This window comes from Passer domesticus, chromosome 13 (genome assembly GCF_036417665.1).
Source record: "Passer domesticus isolate bPasDom1 chromosome 13, bPasDom1.hap1, whole genome shotgun sequence".
Classification (NCBI taxonomy): Eukaryota; Metazoa; Chordata; class Aves; order Passeriformes; family Passeridae; genus Passer; species Passer domesticus.
In genome coordinates this window covers 9,680,727-9,700,379 of record NC_087486.1, presented here as the reverse complement: position 1 = coordinate 9,700,379, position 19,653 = coordinate 9,680,727, and the positions used below count along the sequence as shown (strand labels likewise).

The following is a 19,653-nucleotide window of genomic DNA, read 5'->3' as shown; positions in this document are numbered from 1 at the left end:
AAGTACAGGAAAATTAATGTTATTTCAGAGATGGAAAGACAAAAAAAATTCCTTGTGGGTACTTCTGAAAAAGAGGAGGGTTACTGATATGTAATTAATATCTGACTTGGGGCTTTGTTTAGCTCCTTCTTAATCCAGCAAAATGTTCTCCTCTGTCCCAAAGTGCAGCCCCATCAGTCAGACCATGGAGCACTGCAGGCCAGGGCTCTGCACTCAGGGAGACAAGAGGGAATGCAGGTGGGCTGTGCTGAGCCTCAGACCAGTGCAAATCAGAGCAAATCAAATCCCATCATTCACACCACCACCATAAATCAGAGTCCTGTACTCACGGCAGAATGGGATGCAAAGGAAGTGTGGCAAGTGTTCCTGCAGTGATGGAGCATTCTGAGGATCACAGAATCGTTTAGGTTGGAAAGGCTTTCTAAGATAATCAAATCCAAACATTAACCCAACACTGCCAAGCCCAGCACTGAACCATGTCCCCAGGTGCCACACAAACACCTTTATAATCCCTCCACAGATGGTGACTCCAGCACTGCCCTGGACAGCCTCTGCCATGGCTTGGCCACCCTTTCAGTCAACAAATTTGCTTTAATATCCAATCCAAACCTTCCCCTTGAAGACTTGAGGCCATTTCCTCTTGTCCTATTGCTTATTCCCTGGAGAGAGCTTGACCCTGCCCGGCTCCAGCCTCCCTCCAGGGAGTTGTGCAGAGTGAGGAGGTGCCCCTGGGAGCCCCCCTTTTCTGCAGGCTGGGCTCCTCCAGCTCCCTCAGCTGCTCCTGCTCCAGACCCTTCCCCAGCTCCATTGCCCTTCTCTGGACATGCTCCAGCCCCTCACTGTTGAATTTGGTGATCTTAAATGTGGTACTTTCCAACCTTAACAATTCTTATTCCACAAATGTCTTTCTTGTAGTGAGGGGCCCTACTTCCCAGCAAAAAAGCATTTACAAAACCACGATTCAAGAGCGTAGAAAGGAAAATATATCTTCTCTGACTTGGCAAACAGCTGTCAAGTGCATCTGCAGAGCATTTTCACCTTTTCTTCATGAGTGATGCTAAAACAGATTAGTTAGTACTTAGCCCCAAATGTGTGTTTTGTCAAGCCGAGTTCTTATATGGGAACACACACACAGATGTCAGCACAAACTGAGATATTCCCACTGCAAATCCCCTTTGCTTAATGATAGCACAAATTTTACTCATTTCTAAACAAAGTCTCCTCTCTTTATTCAAAAATCACTCATTTCTAAATGGAAAAAAAAAAAGAAAAAAAAGCCAGTGAATTTTTTAACCAAAAGAAATCAGGTTTCAATTTTACAGTGAGTGTGAAATACCCAGTTCTGTCTGTTTTCACTTTTATTAAACACTGCATTTATTTGCACAGCCCTTCTCTTACCCAGACTGGTAAGTGACTGGAAAATCAAGGGTTTGCCTCTTCCAAGGCCATGGAACCCCTGACAGCAGACACTGCCAATACCCCAGCCTAGCACTGGCTTCCTTCTCTGGAATGCCATGAACTCTCCTGAGGGCACAGCCACCTAGGGGACACCTGACATGGTGCATCCTTGCACAGGGATATAGGTGGTCCAGGGGAGACCCCAGGATGGAGCTGTCCTCAGCTGCCAGCATTCCTCTGGTGGAACCACAGACTCGGCTGTGGAGAGTATGGCTAAGAAAAAATACTATGCTAGAAGGTGAAAATAAGAAATATTTATTTTCAAAGATGTGCTCTGATTTTTTTCTCAGCTGTACAGGCATTTTCATGAAAACTGGAGACCAAAAGACCACTCATGTATGGAGCCACCTGGAAACAAAGGCAGCAGAGAACTTGAGACAGAAAAGGAAAATTGCTTTCCCCATGTTCCCATCATGGGCCATTGTCAGGGAAGGCAGGGGGTTCCCTGCTATGATACAGCTTTTGTGCCAGCTGTGGGCTGTGAGCTGAGAGCCAACATGCATCCCAAACCATGGGATTCTCTGAATCCACCCCCTTTTCTCACTGTGCTGCTTCTGCACAGCAGAAAGATGACCTTGACAAATCACCTGTTCGTGGAGGTGACACCCAACCTTGTCCACTGTCACAGCAAACATCAGTGGCTTTAAAACCTGATGGCAAAATAGCATTAGTACCAATTTACTGGTGGCTAATTGGTGCTTGAGGTCAAGGCTGCACCATCCCTCTTGGGGAAGCTGGGGTGGGAAAGAGCTGGTGTCCCCCCTTTGGCAGCCAAGCTCGGGGCCAAACACACACCTCATGGAGGCAACCAGAGATCTGGGGAAAATACCTTCAGTGTTTGAAAATTAAAGGCAGGGTGTCACAAGAGCAAGCAGGTGCTGTCAGCATGTGCAGCTCCTGTCCTGGTTCCCCAGCCAGAGCTGTGCTCTCAGCCCCAGAGCCCCCCGTGCCTCAGGTGTCAGGTGGGGACACACAAAGGGAGGGACACGCAGCCCATTCCTGCCACAGTGCAGTAACAGAACTGCTTGAAAACAAACTGCCTGTGGTTAGTGCAATGGAAAATACACAAGAACGTTCTTTTCCCCAGTGCACGCTTGCCCTGAGCCTGCTCCACAGCTGGTGCAGAGCTCCTCCTGTGCCCCACGCCTTCGGGTCCCAGAGTCCATCTGTGTGCATCCCCATGAACAAGGAGATTTCATGATCTTTATTCCAACCATTAATCCACCTCACCTATATCATGGTACACTCCAAAACTCCCTTTGGGACCACCTTGATGCTGAGCAGATGTAAGAGAAGCCTTGACCCCATATCAGTGAGAGCAAACACCTCTAGTTTGGAGAATACTGCTTTCCATCATGGTCCAAGGTCACCCACAACAACAAGAGGGGTTCAATGTTAGAACCAGCACCACAAAGATGACAAATACTTTTCCAGACTTATAAAAAACAAAAATCATTTAAATATTGCATCATATAAGCAACCTGATTCTCAAGCAGAGGCTCTTTAATCCTTCCCAGACCAGATGTGCAGTGGAAGATGACAAAGCAAAGAGACCACCAAATAAGTGTTTTCTACAGACACAGTTTATCTAGCTTTCACTGAAATAATCTGCTGTATCCCAGCAGTGAATGCTGCAAATTGACAATGATTTCCATGTTTCCCCGACTTTCTGGCATGCATATGGAAGTATGTTGCTATAAAACATAGGCAAGAATTTCAGACTAATTAAAGGGATTTTATCTGGTTAAAATCATATCTTTCTTTTTTCTTTTTTAACAGACATCTCCTTGCCTGTGTGTTCTAAATAGCATCCTAGATTATTAAAGTTTTACAAAGCTAATTTACATCATGCTGTTTATTTTTGCATGTCTCCCTGTATAGTCTAGTCAGCCCTACCTTTCTTCCCCAGAACTAGAAAGTGCAAATCAATGGCATTTTCAGACTCTCTCGCCCCAAAGCAGGAGACAGGATGGATCAGTGGTTAGGGCACTAGACAGAAATACAACTCCCTGCTGCCAACATCCCGTGGGATCCCGGGCAAGGCACTCACCGGCTCTTTGTCTCTCTTCCCCATCTGTAAAACACCACTTTCCTAACTCACAGGGCTGTCCCAAAGCACACAACATTGCTTTTGAGTGAGGTAATGAGGTGCAGACATAGCTCGTAGCCACCTCTGTGCCTGCCACTACTGTTTATCAAAAAAAAAGCTACAAAAGGACTGAAGGGAGCTGCCTGGTGTAATTGTAGGCAGGAATGAAGCTGTAGGTGAAACATCTGACTTTGAAGAAAGGAGATACATGAAAGTGTGCAAGGGCGCTTCAGTCCCCGGGGTGGAATGTAAATACAGCTTTCCCAGCAAACACTCTGCTCCGAAATTGGAGTAACTTCATTCAGGTATAAATGCTGTGCTTTAAATAGCACAGCCGTGCCTTATCTGCTTATCTCGGCTATTAAGGAACCCTTTGTTTTCAGCAGATTGCCACTGGCCTGAGTGAGGAGCTTGTGACTCCTGTGGTGGGTATTAACCAGAACAGGATTCTGCACAGCAGCCAGGCATGGTTGGTTTTGCCTGGTGAAATCCTCACACATTGCAGACAGCCTGGCCAGGTGGCTGGAGCTGCACAGAGCAAAGTGTAGGGGTAGAAGAAGAAGGCAGGACCTTCTTGTTCCCCTCTACATGCCAGCCTGACATCTTAGAGGTTATTTATGGCCTTGAAGACGAGAAGCACCTTCCAAAAGTCCCAAGTCATCCCTTAAAAAGGGCATCCCAAGGCAGCTGACCCACCACAGGGCAGGCTGTGGTTTCTCACATGGATCTCTCCCTGCCCTGCTGCCCAGTGGAAAGCGGGCAGGTACCACAGCATCAGAGACAAGTCCTGATCCCACTCTCTGAGCTCTGTTGGAGGCTTAGGTGTCCCCAGTAAATCAATATTGTCACCTTATAAAGTCTAAGAAACCAAGCAAAGGTTCTGGAGCAGAATCTGTAAAACACTTTATTTAATTCAACCCATTGTTCCCTCTGTCTTCTGAACTGTAAAATACAATAGGAAGAGACACAAAAGGATATTGATATAGTTTCCCATTTCAAACAGATAAAATCCAACCCAGAGTCCAAACGAATTTCTGTCTAACAGATGATATAAACAAGTCTGGGGCACCAGGTTAGCTCCTTCTCTGATAAAGGCAGCATCAGTCAGCGCTGGCCCTGCTGCCATTCTGGGCAGACTGAAGGGGAAGGGAGCAGAGCTCACACTCACATCAGACCCCACAGGACTCACCTGGCAGAGCACCACCAGGCAGGTGGGCAGGCTGGGCCCAGGCAACTCCAGCATGCAATGGCCCTGGTGACAACATGAAATATAGTAACAAACAGATTTTACAGTGACTGAATTCCCAGAACTTGGCTGTGCAGGTAGGAGCCCAATTTACTGGCACATTGCAGGGAGTCAGGAGCTGCACTGCTCTTTGGGGCAGGATGTTGCATTCTCCACAGGCCCATTCAATCAGTTTCAAACCCTACATAAATACCAATGAACGTGTTCAGCAGAACTGCAGTGGATGCTGGGTTACAGGAGCTCCTAATGCATGTCCTAATCTCTAGCAATGGGAACCATTTGTTTTCTAAAGGTTACAGAGTGATCAGATCTCCTATTTGTAACAGAACCCTTCAAAAAGAACCAAATTTATCTGTTTTCTCCTAGAAACACAGGCTAGTAGGAATGACCTATCACTCAATTGCTAGTAAAATAAAAATACACACCACTGTACACACACTGCTAACAGCAACACCTACAATTGCTGGGGAAAGCCCAGTTTGCCCCAGAAGATTGGTTGGTTATAATTACTTCTATTTACCCAATTTCAGCTCATCATGCCCCTGTGTATGCAGGGATCAGCAGCACTTTCATGAAGACCCCTCTGGACATGGTGATGCACATGGAGCATTGAGGGGCCTTTGGGGAATGTGAGCACCAAGAACTGACCCATTCCACCAGTAACTCTGGTGACACTGGATGGCTCTGAGGATCAGCCCCTCCCTAGCCACCCTAGGCAGGGGAAGCCCAGCCAGGCACATCTGCAGGACCACACTCATCACCAGCATCCCCAGAGTCAGGATCAGCCCCAGGGAATCACGGGCAGTAAGTGCAGATCCCATGGATAACGCGGGGCACCAACCAAGTGGGCACATCAAGATATTTTTCAAAGCAGAAGGCAAATAATTAAAAGCTTGTAAATGCTCTAATACTCATTTCTGATAAGAGCTGCTAATTTGAACTGTGGATACTCATTTATTCAGCAGGATGTTTGCTACAGCATGACCTTAGCCATGTAACCCATGCCCATGTGTCTTCTCTGAATCAGGCTTCCAAGCAGCCCATACCTGGAATATTTTTTTTTTCACTGATGCTTCGTGAAACATTAAGAGTTAGAAAGAAAATTAGAAAGCAAATATTTCCTTTACTGAGCATAAATGATTCCTTTCTTCTTGCTACTGGTTTACAAGCATTTAAGGCAGAGGTGGATAGACAAAGCAGGAGGTGACAGCATTTCCAGGCCTGCAGCTGCTCAGTGGGAACACACAGAGCACCATTGCAGAGCTGTACAAATATCATTACAGTGTCATTTTTGATTGCAGATTTTATATAAAGTGCTTTGGCTCCTGAAACAACTACTGGAAAAATATATAGAATCAAATTCAATCATATGGGCAGAAATTATATTGAAAATATAGAAATAAAGATATAAAGCAGTGCAAATTACTGAAATGGTCTGCAAGAGTGACAGGTGGTTCCCAAAGGCTGTTTTAGCTTTTAACCTGGTATTCCTCAGGGCAGCTCAGGGGTACCCACTGTCACACATGCCTCTGCCATGGCTCACCACTGAGAAATTCTATGACACCTCTTTGCCTCTTCCTTGGGATCCTATAACCATCATTCCAGCATGTGTCACCCACAGTGAGTATTACTGCTAGTCATACTGTTATCCAGCTGTTTGCTTTGGGAGTTTTATTAAAAGTGGGGGAAAAAAGAGAGAACAATCATATTTAGCTTTATGGACACTTTCCTGTTACAAGACTTTTCCAGATGTTCTGCTCCTTGATGATGCAAGTCACACAAGCATGTTTTATCATTACATAAATACAAAGCAAGATGAAAGTCATGGAAATGCCCGTGTGTTCTTTTCTTAATGCAGCAGTATTTGAATTGGGTTTTTTTTGCATCTGTCAAGCATAAATCAAATGGGGAAAACAATCCTCAGAAGTCATCCATTCCTTCACAGAATCAGTGTTCTATGTCACAATTCGTCTTTGTCAAGAATTGTTCTCTACTATAAACTTCTACTTCCCACATTCATGGAGATGTTAAGGTAAATGTTATTAAAGCATTTCCAAGCCTGGACTGGAAAGTTCTGAAAGTTGGTGAAAGTTTCTACATTTATTAATCTGCATTATGAAATATTAAGTAATGAGTACTGTGTAAGGGGGGGATGCATGGCATCTGTAATTCCTAATTTCTATTCCCAGCAGTGCCAAAACATTAATGAGTGGCTGTGGCCAAGTCGCTGATCCAGCATGAGGGTTTTTTTGTATTTTCTGGAGACATGATAATTAATCATTAGTTTAGGTGTTCAGATGAAACTTCCTAATCAGTGAACACAAATAATTATTCAGTTTAAACTTTTCATTTGAGCCCTGGCAAGCAGGATATCGTATAAATGACAAACAGGCTGAAGTGATAAAAGTGTTACTGTGTAAGCACAAAATGCAGCGGTACCAGGAGAAAGAGCAGCCAGTTTTTTCTGACGTTTCCCAGGCAGAGCACGCTGACAGTGAGCCCTGGGCTGCGCATTACCTATATCCTGTATGAATGAATCCCTTTCTTGTGTGGTTGCTCAAAGCCAATGTGTCCGTTTCTACAGAAGCACCCACAGGATCACCGAAAACCACATATTCAGTTCTTGTTAATGTCAGCAATGACGTACCAGAGCACATACTTGTTTGTCCTGTAGAAATTGAGGACTTCCACGCTCGAGCATGAGCCTGCTGCCAAACGCCTGTTCAAATAGAAAAAAAAAAAAAAGAAGAAAAAAAGTTGTTGACATGAGAGGAAAAACCAGGTTTCCTGTTTGAACTCTGACAGGTACTGGAAGATATGAGTAACATCAAATCTTGGTCTGCTCTAAAGGCAGTCTGTGGTCAGGGGGTTCTCACATTTGTTTGTGTGGAACAGCTTTGAATTGTTTGCAGATACCGCGCAGAAGAAACTCAGAGATCCTTATCAGGGTACAGGGCCTGTTATGAAATATGTGCGTTTGTGAGTAGGTTACAGGAGATCAAAACGGCTCCAGATGAGATGCCTCACATGCTGTAAATGTGGTAGATGCTCCCGAGATACCTCCAAAAATACCACGTCGCAGCGTTGTCGAGTACAGGCAGTGGCCACCCTTCTTTCCATTTGTCACTCTGTGTCAGGCGAATGGAGTTTGGGGGATTTTTTTCCAGATCATTCTTTGGTTTTTTTTGTGTGTGCATGTCTGTCTGACTGTTCAAATTAAAAACTTTCCTTGGTTATGATTTTCACTAGCAGAACTACTCAAATGGTTTCTGAAGGGGAAACCTGCAGCAAGGACAGACAGGGGAGATTCTGTATGAGTGGTACAGAATATTCTCCAGCAGAAAGGAGGGTGAGTACACCTGGATGGGGATGTACCAGGCAGAGCTCTTGGTGAGCCAACAGGACAGGGCTGGACCATGGCACCCAGCCCAGCTCTGAGAGGGGCTGGTGAGAATTGTACCATTTGTGAGAGACTTCCCAAAGAGCTCTGCCAAACTGATCAGTCAAAACTGCAGCCAAAGCTCCATCTCTCTCACAGCACAGCCAAAGGGATACTGCTTCCTCCCATGTCAAGACTCAACTCCTAAATATTCCTCTTTCCTCACACCTTTGGGCAAAGTCTAACCAGCTGAGCAGACACTTTGCAGGAGCTCAGCCATCCCTGGACCTGAGCTTGCCCTCCAGCCCAGGACTCCAGGTGTGAAGGGCTCAAAGGCCCTGCTTGGTCCCATCCTTGTGACAGGCAGCTCTCCAAGTCAGCACTCATATCTGTGCTCAAACACTTGCAGTGCCTTCTCCATTTGACCACCCTAACACCACAATCCAGTGCCTTTGTATACAAAAAACTAAGCCTCAATTTCCCCCACACTCTAATGTAAAACACATCTTTCAAAAACTTTATTAAACTCTCCCAGAGCCCTCCTAAACCCAGGTTGTATCAGAGAACACAGCTCCGTGTCAGCTTAATGAGTATTTTAGAGCTGCTTCAGCTCATTTTGTTGAGGAAAGCTCTCCTCAAAACTGTGAATCACAAATTGATGGCATCAGAGCTCTTGTAGCCCGAACTGAGCTCACACAGGAGCTTCCAACAAAACCAGAGGCAATTCTGCATACACTCCCAAGGAAGGGAACACAGCTCTCCAGAAGGAACAACCTTCTGGGAGAACATTGACACCTTGATCCCTCACCAGGAAACCACCATGGTCCCTTCCAACCCAAACCATTCCACGATTCTATGATTTATTTTTACTTCATTTTTTCCAGCTCACGTGTGTGAGATGCTTCTACTGCAGTCAATGCCCACAGAAAGCAGGATTTCACTTTGCCATAGGCATGGCAGCAAATTGAAAATTAAAACCATTGAATCAAGGAGTAGAACAATTCCATAGAACAACTCCAGCCAGTTGTGGCTCAATAATGGGATTTATCTGGGCTAGCCACAAATCCACTTAGCTTGCAAAAGCCTTTCTTGAGCTACTTGTAGTAACTTCTAATAAGCTTGAAGCAGGAAAAAACCTACAAGTTCCTTACAAAGCTGATGCAGGGCTCAAACCCTCAGAGTACATAACTGGAGGATCAGAAACTCAGTAAATAATTATCCACTTAAAATACTGAGTCCTGTGTTTGTCTTCATTTCCAAGCCACAACCTTGTCAGATAAACTGATGCTTTTCTACACTAATTTTTGTAAACTTAGCAGAGTAGGAGTTTTTCCCCGTGACCCTGGATGGATTTTGCCAGCTGGGTTTTGAGTGCTGGTTCTGGCACAGAGGAAACAAATGCAATATTAGCAGTATGTTCCCAACGGTCTCACACTGAAATTCCCCTGGTTAACTCAATACCTGTGTTAAGAGCTTTCATGAACCACAGCTACAAATCCTCCTGGCAGCAAATCATTGACTATTTACTACTTATTTGATAATATCAAGATTAAACCATTAATTATTTTGTAGTAATTCATACCAGTGTCATTCCAAATGGACTTATATAATTAAAAGTACATAAGATGAAACCTAACTCTATCAAGAATAGGAAAAAGCCCGTAGAATCCTAACTACAAGTAACATTGAATTAATTCAGTATTACATGGTGACAGTGAAAAATATTTAAAAATGGGAACCCTGGTAGTTTATCTACAGCACTTTAGCATTATAAATTTACAAAAGTGATGAGTTTGTCTTAAATAATAATTGATAGATTTTTAAAATAACTTTTGAAGTAAAACTCTTTGAAATAAAACATTACAGGTCTTTGTTCCTTTGAGGCTCCAAATACTGATACAAATTATTACTTTGAAAGGGCTGTTCCCATCTACTCAGTCTTGTTTTAGCAAATAATAAGGCCAGGTATGCTCATATTCTTTGTATTTTTTCAATATAAATGGTAAATCAGGAAGATAATCAAATCTACCCAAGAGGTAATCTTAATTCAATTGTTAAACATAATTTCTGTTCATTATGTTCTTTTAGTTCCATTTTGATAAAGAATTTTCCCTTTTTAACTCTTCATGTTTAAATGCTGCTACCAAATATTTTCTTATTTAAATAAAATAACTACAAAAGTCCTCTTATCTTACTTAATTTTCTTCTTTTCAACATCTCCTTTTATTTTGGATTTTGAGAGAGCCAATAAGGCGCAAAAAAACTCTGCATACTCTGAGCAGAAGCTTTATTTCTTAAATCCAGACTTTCCTGGTAACAAACACACAATACAGTCCTGCTCTGAAAATCCCACTGTATCACTCAAATTCCAACTCTCAATACTGCCACACACTGTATGTGCCTCCAGCTCTGAATTAATATTCATTCATCACCATTATTATCTGATTTTATGTTATCAAATACAACATGCAGAGGCCAAGAAATGAAATCGTTTGTTGGCTTATTAAAAAGAAAAGAAAAATTTAAAAACATATTTTTAACAAAGCAGCTCCTTTTCAAAGTGCCAAAATCTTTTTATCTTTTTCTTTTCTTTTTTTTTTTAATTCTATACTTTCAGAATATCTAACCACAAGCATTTGAGCAAACTAGAGAAAAGAAACTGTTGGTAATGTTCTGCACGTTTCAAAAGGCAGCAGGATATACACACAGTTTATGTTTCTATCTATAGAGAGCTGCAGGCAAACATACAGTGGAACAAAGATAGACATCAAGATATATTTGTACCTGCTGCTTGTGTGCCTGCATGGAGATAGATCCTTAATGAGATAAGTAAACAATGGAAACTTTTAAAATTTGTAGTTTGAGTGTGCTCAGCTCTGTATTTCTCTCTTATCTCTTCAGTAATAATTTTTTATGTGCTTTCCATGAATTACAGCCAATCCCAAAGCATCCAGCACTGCTGGGAGTGCAGCTGTGGGCTCTGGGCCTGGCTTTGACCCGCACCAAAGCACAACCAAACATATAAAAGTGAAATAATTGTCTTTGATTCAAATATTTCTTTGGCCTTCTGGCAGAAAAATGATTTCTGAACCCCTGAGTGACGCAGCTGCAACGTGGAAGGTCCTGAGCAGAATTCAGTGGCACACTGCACATCTCACTGCTTGTGCCCATGGCTTTGTCTGCCCAGGGGACAGGCAGGGTTTGTGCCAATGCCCAGAGCCTGGCTGAACCTGCAGGCACCCTCCTCTGACCCAGCTAATGCTTCATTTACAGGTTAGAAAACACTGAGCACATGTTTGGGGGAAAGAGACTCCATCATCAGCTAGTGGGGATGAGTAAAGCCCTGGGGGTTCAGCAGGACTGTGATAACTCACAAACTCACACCAGACTCCATTCAGCCACAGGAACTGCTCCAGAAGTTGATGAGATCCACGTGCTCGTTCCCCAGCACTGCTGGAAGAGCCTTCAAGTGTCCCCAGAAACCAACTGCTGCTAGCAAACACAAAAGCAATTTGCTCCTTTTTTTATTAAGCTTTCTTTTCCCTTTTACTGGCAAGGAAGCAAAGGATATTTTAAAAAAATATTTAAGAGACCATGCATTATTTTCTAATAGCTATGACATTGTGTTTCAAAGCCCCATCCCTGCCCATTCTGTGTTAAATATTCATCCCAATACTTAAGCAATTTCAAAGAGGATATACATTTCTTTGCAATAAAACTATAAAAATTAATTAAGTGAAATAACCAAATCAAGTAAAATCCAGATGATGACTGACTAACTTTGTTTTCTTACAGAAATCCAGTGGCTTCAAGAATCTTCTCCTCTTCTCATGGTTAATAGAGTTGAGTTGTAAACTGATGGTTTCTTTCTTCATCTTGGTAAAAAAGAATTTAAAAGTACAACTTTGATAGCAAAAATTGTCTGTAAAACAGAAATTAAGCAATAGGCTGAAGGCTTTCCTAAATTTATCATTCCATTCTCCAGTAAACCTCCCCCTGGTGCCCAAAACCAGGAAGAACTGTGCCAGTAGGTTTGGGAAAGAACAAAAAAGAGGGAACACCAAAAAAGGGCCTGTGAACTGAAATACTGCAAAATCATTAAGGTAGCATAAGTTTAAAAAACATTTACCCTCCCTGCAGTCTTCCTGGGGGTTTAAAGCAGTACCCTGGAACATCAGTATTTCTTGGACATGTAAAATAGCCTCTGAGTGCAGGAGAAAATCTAACACACAGGCAGGTACACAAGAAGAAAGGTCAGATCCTCCAATATAACACACAGTTGTGTTTCGTCTTGTGCAAAATCCAGATTTTGAGTGTTTGTTAAGAATGAAAGTTCACACTCAGATGAGGCCGGCTTGGTACCTTCCATTTTATGTCTTTCTTCAAACTTCACAGGAGCTATAAAAGCTGCACGGATTTTGTGGCAATCCCTCAGTTCATTTTAGTCCAAGGTAGAGGGACAATAGAAAGGAAGAAAAAGAAAAATAAAGCCATGATTAATTAAAAAAACTTTTCTCTTAAAAGAAAAAGGTTACTCTCAGGTTACAAATGCCATTTTTCAGTTGATGAATTTCTCATTCCTAGTAAATGTTTCTGTGATTTTTTTTTTTTCACTTTCAAGGTCTGGGTTGTGTAAATGTTTTATTTTTGGCCACAACAGAGGCTGCATATAACACCTTAGTATGTTCCTGGGGCTCCTTTTGATGCCATTTCAGGATTTTCTATAGTAACACATTTTATGAATTTTACCTGCATCAATTTTATCCAGCCTAAGTGTGGCTGGTAAGCTTGAAAGTACTGCATGAAATGCAACGCTGGGAAATCACCATGGGATTTATTACCAGGTTTCCACACTAACTTTTCAGTAGCTGGGAATCCAGGCTAAGAGCAGTAATTTTGTCCCTTCAATACAATACAAGCCTGTAAGTGCCAGGAAAAAGCTTCCACTTCCCCAAACAAAACAAAAGAAAAGGCATAAATTAATGAGAGTCATCTACAAAGTGGGATTCTACAATCCTCCCCTAAGTGCTTTGTGAGTGTCAGGATGATTCCAGCTTTTTGGTTAAAATCCACACCACCCTCGTGCTCCAGGGTCCTACAGCTTCACATTTCAGCTTTCTGGTCATGATCCCTCTCCCAGACAATTTCTTTCTTGGGTATCTGGAGTTACATTGACCTTCTGCTCTCAACCTCAGCTCTCACCTGGCCACAGCCACTGAACCGAGCACCCAAACCCAGACCATGCCTTACCCATAACTTGCTATGTACAGCACAAGATTTCCCAGACAGTAATGTGCACATATATATGTGCATTAGCAAAAAAACTACTCTGAATGCAAACTTTCCTGAAGCCTTTGATGACAGCAATAGAAAGTGGGACTGCGAGTGCTGGTGCGACGCTGCTTACTTGCATTTCTCATTATTGTAACGAGCAGTCTACAGGCTCTGGAAACCAAGCAGCAGACAGAGACTTATTCTCCTGCAATTGCTACCTGCTGCTGATAAAACGTTACTGCACAGACAAATTCTGCCCTCAGACTTTATGTAAACACACGAACACTCGCAGGCTCACAAAAGGCACCAACAGCACCGCTTTTAGGAGTGATTAGAAGGACAAGGCAAAAGGCAGAGTAATTATCTGTCTGGGGAAAATGCTGCATTCAACCATCCTCATCACACAGCACCTTTAATTGAATGGCAGCAAAATGTGGGAGTAAAGAAGACAATGGGAAGGAATCTGCATGGCACTGGGTCCTAAACACAGCCAGAGCCTACGGTTCCATCATCCCCACTGCCCACGGAGCTGCTGCACTGAAAACAGTGATCAGATTTCACTGTGGAAACCATGATGTACTCTGTACACAGATAGGAGAAAGTAAATTTTCAAAACAGAAACCTTAAAAGGGTGCAGGATAGCACATACCACCTGGAGTTTCAGAAAGCCAAAAGTTTGGTTTAGTTTTTCTAAATTTGTTGTATTTCTGTTTTAGTTTTATTCTGTTCCACCTCCTCTTTCTCTCTTTCAAGTCCTGTGTTACCATAATTATTCAACTCAAAAGGGCTTTCTCTAAACATTTCCAAGCAACATGTGGAAGGCTGTCTTTCCAGAGCCCTAGAAGGTACTACAGAAATGTATTTTCCTCTCCCATCATAACAACCTTTCTAGCTCAACAGTATAGCTTTTCTTTGTGTCCCTCTTTAGCAGTCCTCCATATGGCCACGAGCTACCAGTCAGAGAGTTTCCATTGACTTCACCAAGCTTTGGTTCACACTTTCTGTTTGAAAGTTTTCTGCCCCTTCTTATCTTCAGATCCCTTTACCGCAGTGCTTCCTACCCACACAGAAACTGCTTGGTACAAGCTGGAAATCTTATGAGGCTGTGGCTCTCAGGCTGCTCCCAGTCCCCAGAGAAGGGAAAGTTTTAGCCCTCGGGGAGGGTCAGTAATTCCTGATCTGGACTGTCTATAAAAAAAAATTCAGCCGTAAAATAAGCCTCAGATTTGGTCATATTTAGACAAAACTGCTGGGGGTACTCAGCCACTTTTTGCCCTATAAAATCTTAGTGCTTCTTCATCATGGGTGTCAAAGCAGCTACCTCCATTCCCCTGGAGTGTCCATTCCTGGTATCCAGGCATAGCTAGAGAGCCAGTCAACACCTCATTATCATGTTGGTTCATCAAAGATCTTCAGGAAACTCAATTTCCAGATGACATAGATGTGGAAGCCTTTGCAAACACATCAGAGAACAAGAGGAAGAGCAGCATGATGTTTACAACAGAAGAAAAGATGGATGAAGTCCAATACGGATAGATATAAATGAAATTAATAAGCACAAATACACCCCTGCAGATATACCCTGTGAAATGGTAACACCAAACAGGTGTCAATAATTATTATTTGTTCCCCCCCCCCCCAAAAAAAAAATGCAGTATTTCTCATAGGATGCACAACAAAATGCAACAGCTGTGTTCTTTGTCACTGTGGTCTCTGCTGTGCCACCACCAAGCCATTTTGGGATTCAACTTCAGAAAGATTTGGAACAGTTGGAGAGAGTCCAAGAATACAAAATCCAAAGAGAAAAATTATCAGACAACCCAAATATATGGCCATGAGAGAGGACTAAGAAAATTGAGGTTGCTGAGCTCAGCGAATGGGCCTCCAGCAAGGGAATGACATGACCACAGTCTCTAAAAGACTTCCAAGCAAGAAAACATTTTACTGGGCATGTCCACAGAAAATTCAGTGAGGAGGATGGACTTAGACTCTGGCAAGAAAGATTCAGGTTAGACATCAAGAAAACCCTTTGAATGAGAGGAAAGCACTGGAATCAGCTGACTGGAGAGGCTGTGGAGCTCCCACATGGGAAGTAATTTAGAGCAGATTAAAGAGTTTTTCACCTGAATGATGAAGGCAGTTTTTCCTGTAGTGGTTCAGGGGATCGGCCAAAAGACGCGAGAAGTTCTGTCCCTGCTTATTAAACACCTAACTATGGTTAGATTCTCCAGGCAGATCAAAGTGAACACCAAACCAAGCACAAAGCAACTTCAGATCCACGGATTTTGCAATGATACAATTTTCTAGATTTTTTTAAACCCTCAACAACAGTTAGTGGCAAACCTTGCCCAGAAAGTCCACAGAGATGATGCAACTTCACTCTGCTGAGAGAGATCTGTGGTGGGAACAGGGAAGAATTCACCTTGATTGCTTTTCACTTCCAGTTCATGAGTTCTCTAGGAACAGGCTTGGCTTGTGTGAGGAGGATGGAGCACTTTTCCACAGCATGATCTACATGGCACACTTGGGCTGGGTTTTTGTGGGTTTTTTTGCAGTCTTTGTGTAACAACAATAGCAACAAAGGCACTGGCACAGCTCTCGGATCTTACATCATCCTGTTCCCATTCCCACCAACCTTCTGGCTGTCCTTACCCCATCCCACCACCTTCTGAGCTCCTCAACCAATATAATATCTGAGTATTGACAGAGACAATAAGGGATTTTCCCTTGTAGAGGTCATTTCTGAGATCAGCCTTTCCAAGCACTAGGAGACAGGAAGAAATTAAGTAGCAGAAAAATCAGTAACAATAATTGCCAACCAAGCAGCAGAATTGGACATTTCTTGAGCAAAACACTGCTGTCCCAGGAGCTCCTGCCTCACACCCCTATCCTTCCTTCCCTTATTCTTCTCAGAATTGGCCAAGGCAAAGGTAAACATCCAGCAGAACATCCTGCACTTCAAGCAGAAGCAGGACTTTGTAATCATAAACTTTGAGCCAAATCCACACGTTATGCTGATGATTTAAAGGAAGGTGTGGCCACCCATTTCATCCATGGTCTGAATTATTGTTCACACAAGCTGTGTGCATGAGGCTCACTTGGGTTATCCTCCCTTAACTGGGAGGATATTTACTTACACAATTATTCCATGTAGACTTACTGTTCAAGCTTTTTCTTTTGTTCTCTTAAAATTAACTTCTTTAAAAGATGTTAAATTAACAATACACTAAAATATATTTCTCTTGGGGCCTATTTCAAGAAATTAAATAGTTGGTGGTCATTAGATTTCATTACTAGTACTTAGTGTTTTAGAAGTTGGGGTTTGTTCTACGTATACAGATAATTTATCATAAAAAAGACTCCTAAACATGTATTTCTCCAAACTTGTCCATTACAGAATGAAATATGAATGTTGTATCAAAGAGGTTAAGGTAAAGTCAAGTCTCAAAATATTCTTACCCAAAACGAACTCCACTTGCAGACTTTAACTGCTTATTTTCTAGATGAATATAAAGGTCCTTAGAACAGCAACACAGGCTCATATACCACACCCAGACAGAAATCACAGTCACAGAATGGTTTGCATCAGAAGGGACCTCAAAGCCCATCTCATTCCATGCCCCCTGCCATGGGCAGAGACACCTTCCACTATCCCAGGTTGCTCCAAACTCCATCCAGCCTGGCCTTGAGCACTTCTGGGGTGAGGCAGCCACAGCTTCTCTGGGCACCCTGTGCCAGGGCCTCACCACCCTCACACAGAATTTCTTCCTAAGACCCAATCTACACTTACTGCATTTTATTTGAAGCCATTCCCCCTAGTCCTGTCACCACGTGTCACCGTAAGAAGTCCCTCTCCAGCACTGCATTCCATTACTGTCATGAGAAATACCATGGCAGCAGGAATCCCAGAGCACAGGAGATGGATGCTGCAAGCACAGATTCTGGTCTTCTGCACTCAGCAGATAATATTGACAGAGACTAAATTCTGATTTAAAAAGCAAGTTACATAACGAACAACTGTGTCTCAATATCCATTCCTGCCTGTAAAAAAAGCCAGGCAAGCAAAGATCTCAGGACTAGAGCAGCCCTCAGAAAAGGATTTTTGAGTCATGAGAAACAACTGTCCTCTTCCCTCATCAGTCATGTCTGCCATCAATGCTTTATTCTGGGTAGATATTTAACTGCAAGAAGCTTTTGATGTGCCATACCCCTGCTTACAGAGCATCTGGTTACATGTGGGACAAGGAACTCTCTGGTTGTGAAGCTTCCCTTAGGTAAGAGAGTGGGATCAGACAGGTCTGTACCCAAAACACAAGCTCCATGCATTGTGTGGATTTGGGAAGGGGAGAGAGTAATGGCAGAATGAGCCATTCACAACCCATCATAAAATAATATTTATAAATGGGAAGCTGTTCACAGCAGGGCTAGGAAAATAATGAAGAGCCTGAGGGAACAGGTGGTAGAGGGAAGATTAGAGGAATTACATATGTATATCTTTGACCAAAGGAAATGGTCAAGAAGGATCTGACAAGTACCTGCTTCACATGGAGGGGGAGAAGCAGGTGGGGTGGGATAGGATGGATATCTGGGGGCAATTACAGGAAACTTAATAAAGAGAAATTTAGACTCAACATGAGGAAAGAAAATCAAAGAATAAAATTAGAATATTAAGCACTTTGGGGGTAAAAGGTAATTTGCAGAAACTTCTTCACTGGAGAATTCAAAAGCCAGCACAATAAAGCACTAGCAAATATTCAGCAAGGAGAATCATCCTTTGTGAAGGAGGGAAATTGTCTTGGTGACCCACTAATGCTTTGCCAGCTGTAAGATCCAGTGCTCTACTTATACCTGACCACATCATGGGATGCAACGAGGTAAAACACCCTCGTTTTTAGGAGAATCTTTTCTTGATATGCCTGTTTCCACATGAGCTGTGTTTGATGCAGCTCCACAGACCCGGGCTTTTGTTGTGCTCCACGGCATGGCCACAGGGCCAGCAGGAGCTGAGCACCAAGGGTGTCAGCCTGAATGGCAGTCAGAGCAGGGAGAGCTGCCAGCGCTGCCCTCACCCCAAAAGGGTGAAACTCCAGAGCAGGGCATGCCATGAGGCTGCTCTCCTTGTTCCAGAGTTTACATCTACGACACAAACACCATGGTCTCACACCAACGTTTATTTCAGTAAACACTGGGAGAGCTTCCAAAGGCCTGTTGTAGGCAGTTATGAAAACCAACCATTGAGCCATTATATAAATGATCTTCCAGGCACTCATTATTATGGTTAGTGCTGGAAAATAACAAGACTTTGAGGGGCTTCCACAATAGCAGAGTCTTGTTTGTGATCCCAGAGGCTCTATTCAAGCACATCAGAACTAGTCTAAGCTCTGACTGCATTGTGAGACACTGTGGGGTTAAAACCATTATTGCATCAAGATTAAATACATCTGTTATGAAAAACTCCTCTGCTTTGCATACATGATTCAATAAAGACTCTTAGAAGGATAATTGCTTTGCCCAGGTTATTAACTGGAATTTTCTTACTCTTTTTTTATTACTCCTCAGAATAATTCTTAAGGTAAGCAACTCCTAATTGTGCAAGTATTACATTAAGTGGAATGCTCTATCCTGAGTGTCCATTCCTGGATATTATGTTCTATTACCAAAAGTCATCCTTGCATTAGGAAATTAATTTTATATTTCAATAAACTAGAGTTGACAACTCATCTATGAAAAACATTTAAAAAAAAAAAGTGGAAATTGTATTCCGAGTATCAGAGATTATGTTAAGGTGTGAATTAGGTTTGTACAAGATCATCTATGAAAAAACATTAAAAAAAAAAAAACTGGAAATTGTGTTCTGAGTATCAGACATTATGCTTAAGTTTGAATTAGGTTTGTACAAGATCTGAACTCGTTGAAAGCAGCACCTGAACCAGGGATTTGAGCTTTGCCCCTTCATCCTAAGCATCCCTAAGGAGCAGGGACGGCTCCTTAGCTCAGAGGTTAAACCACTTTGCAACTGTTGTCTCTCGGGAGAGGTGCTCTTTCTTGAAGGGTCCAAGATAAATAAACAGGAATAAGAGTTTTATCCCAGACTGGTGGTCACTTGAGCAGCCGCTGGAGCCCCGGTCCTGCCCAGCACAGCCCGGGGCCGGGCCGGGCAGCACCGGAGCGCTCCCGGGGCCGGGCCGGGCAGCACCGGAGCGCTCC

General features: G+C 42.9%; 1 long non-coding RNA gene across 1 annotated transcript in view; it reads right to left on the bottom strand.

Moving 5' to 3' along the window:
- LOC135280133 (uncharacterized) overlaps positions 1-19,653 on the bottom strand; it is a 34,743-nt gene that overhangs the window by 429 nt on the left and 14,661 nt on the right. Inside the window, exon 2 of the long non-coding RNA XR_010347190.1 lies at positions 7,441-7,512. This is a non-coding gene — a long non-coding RNA (uncharacterized LOC135280133). The remainder of the gene's footprint in view (positions 1-7,440; positions 7,513-19,653) is intronic.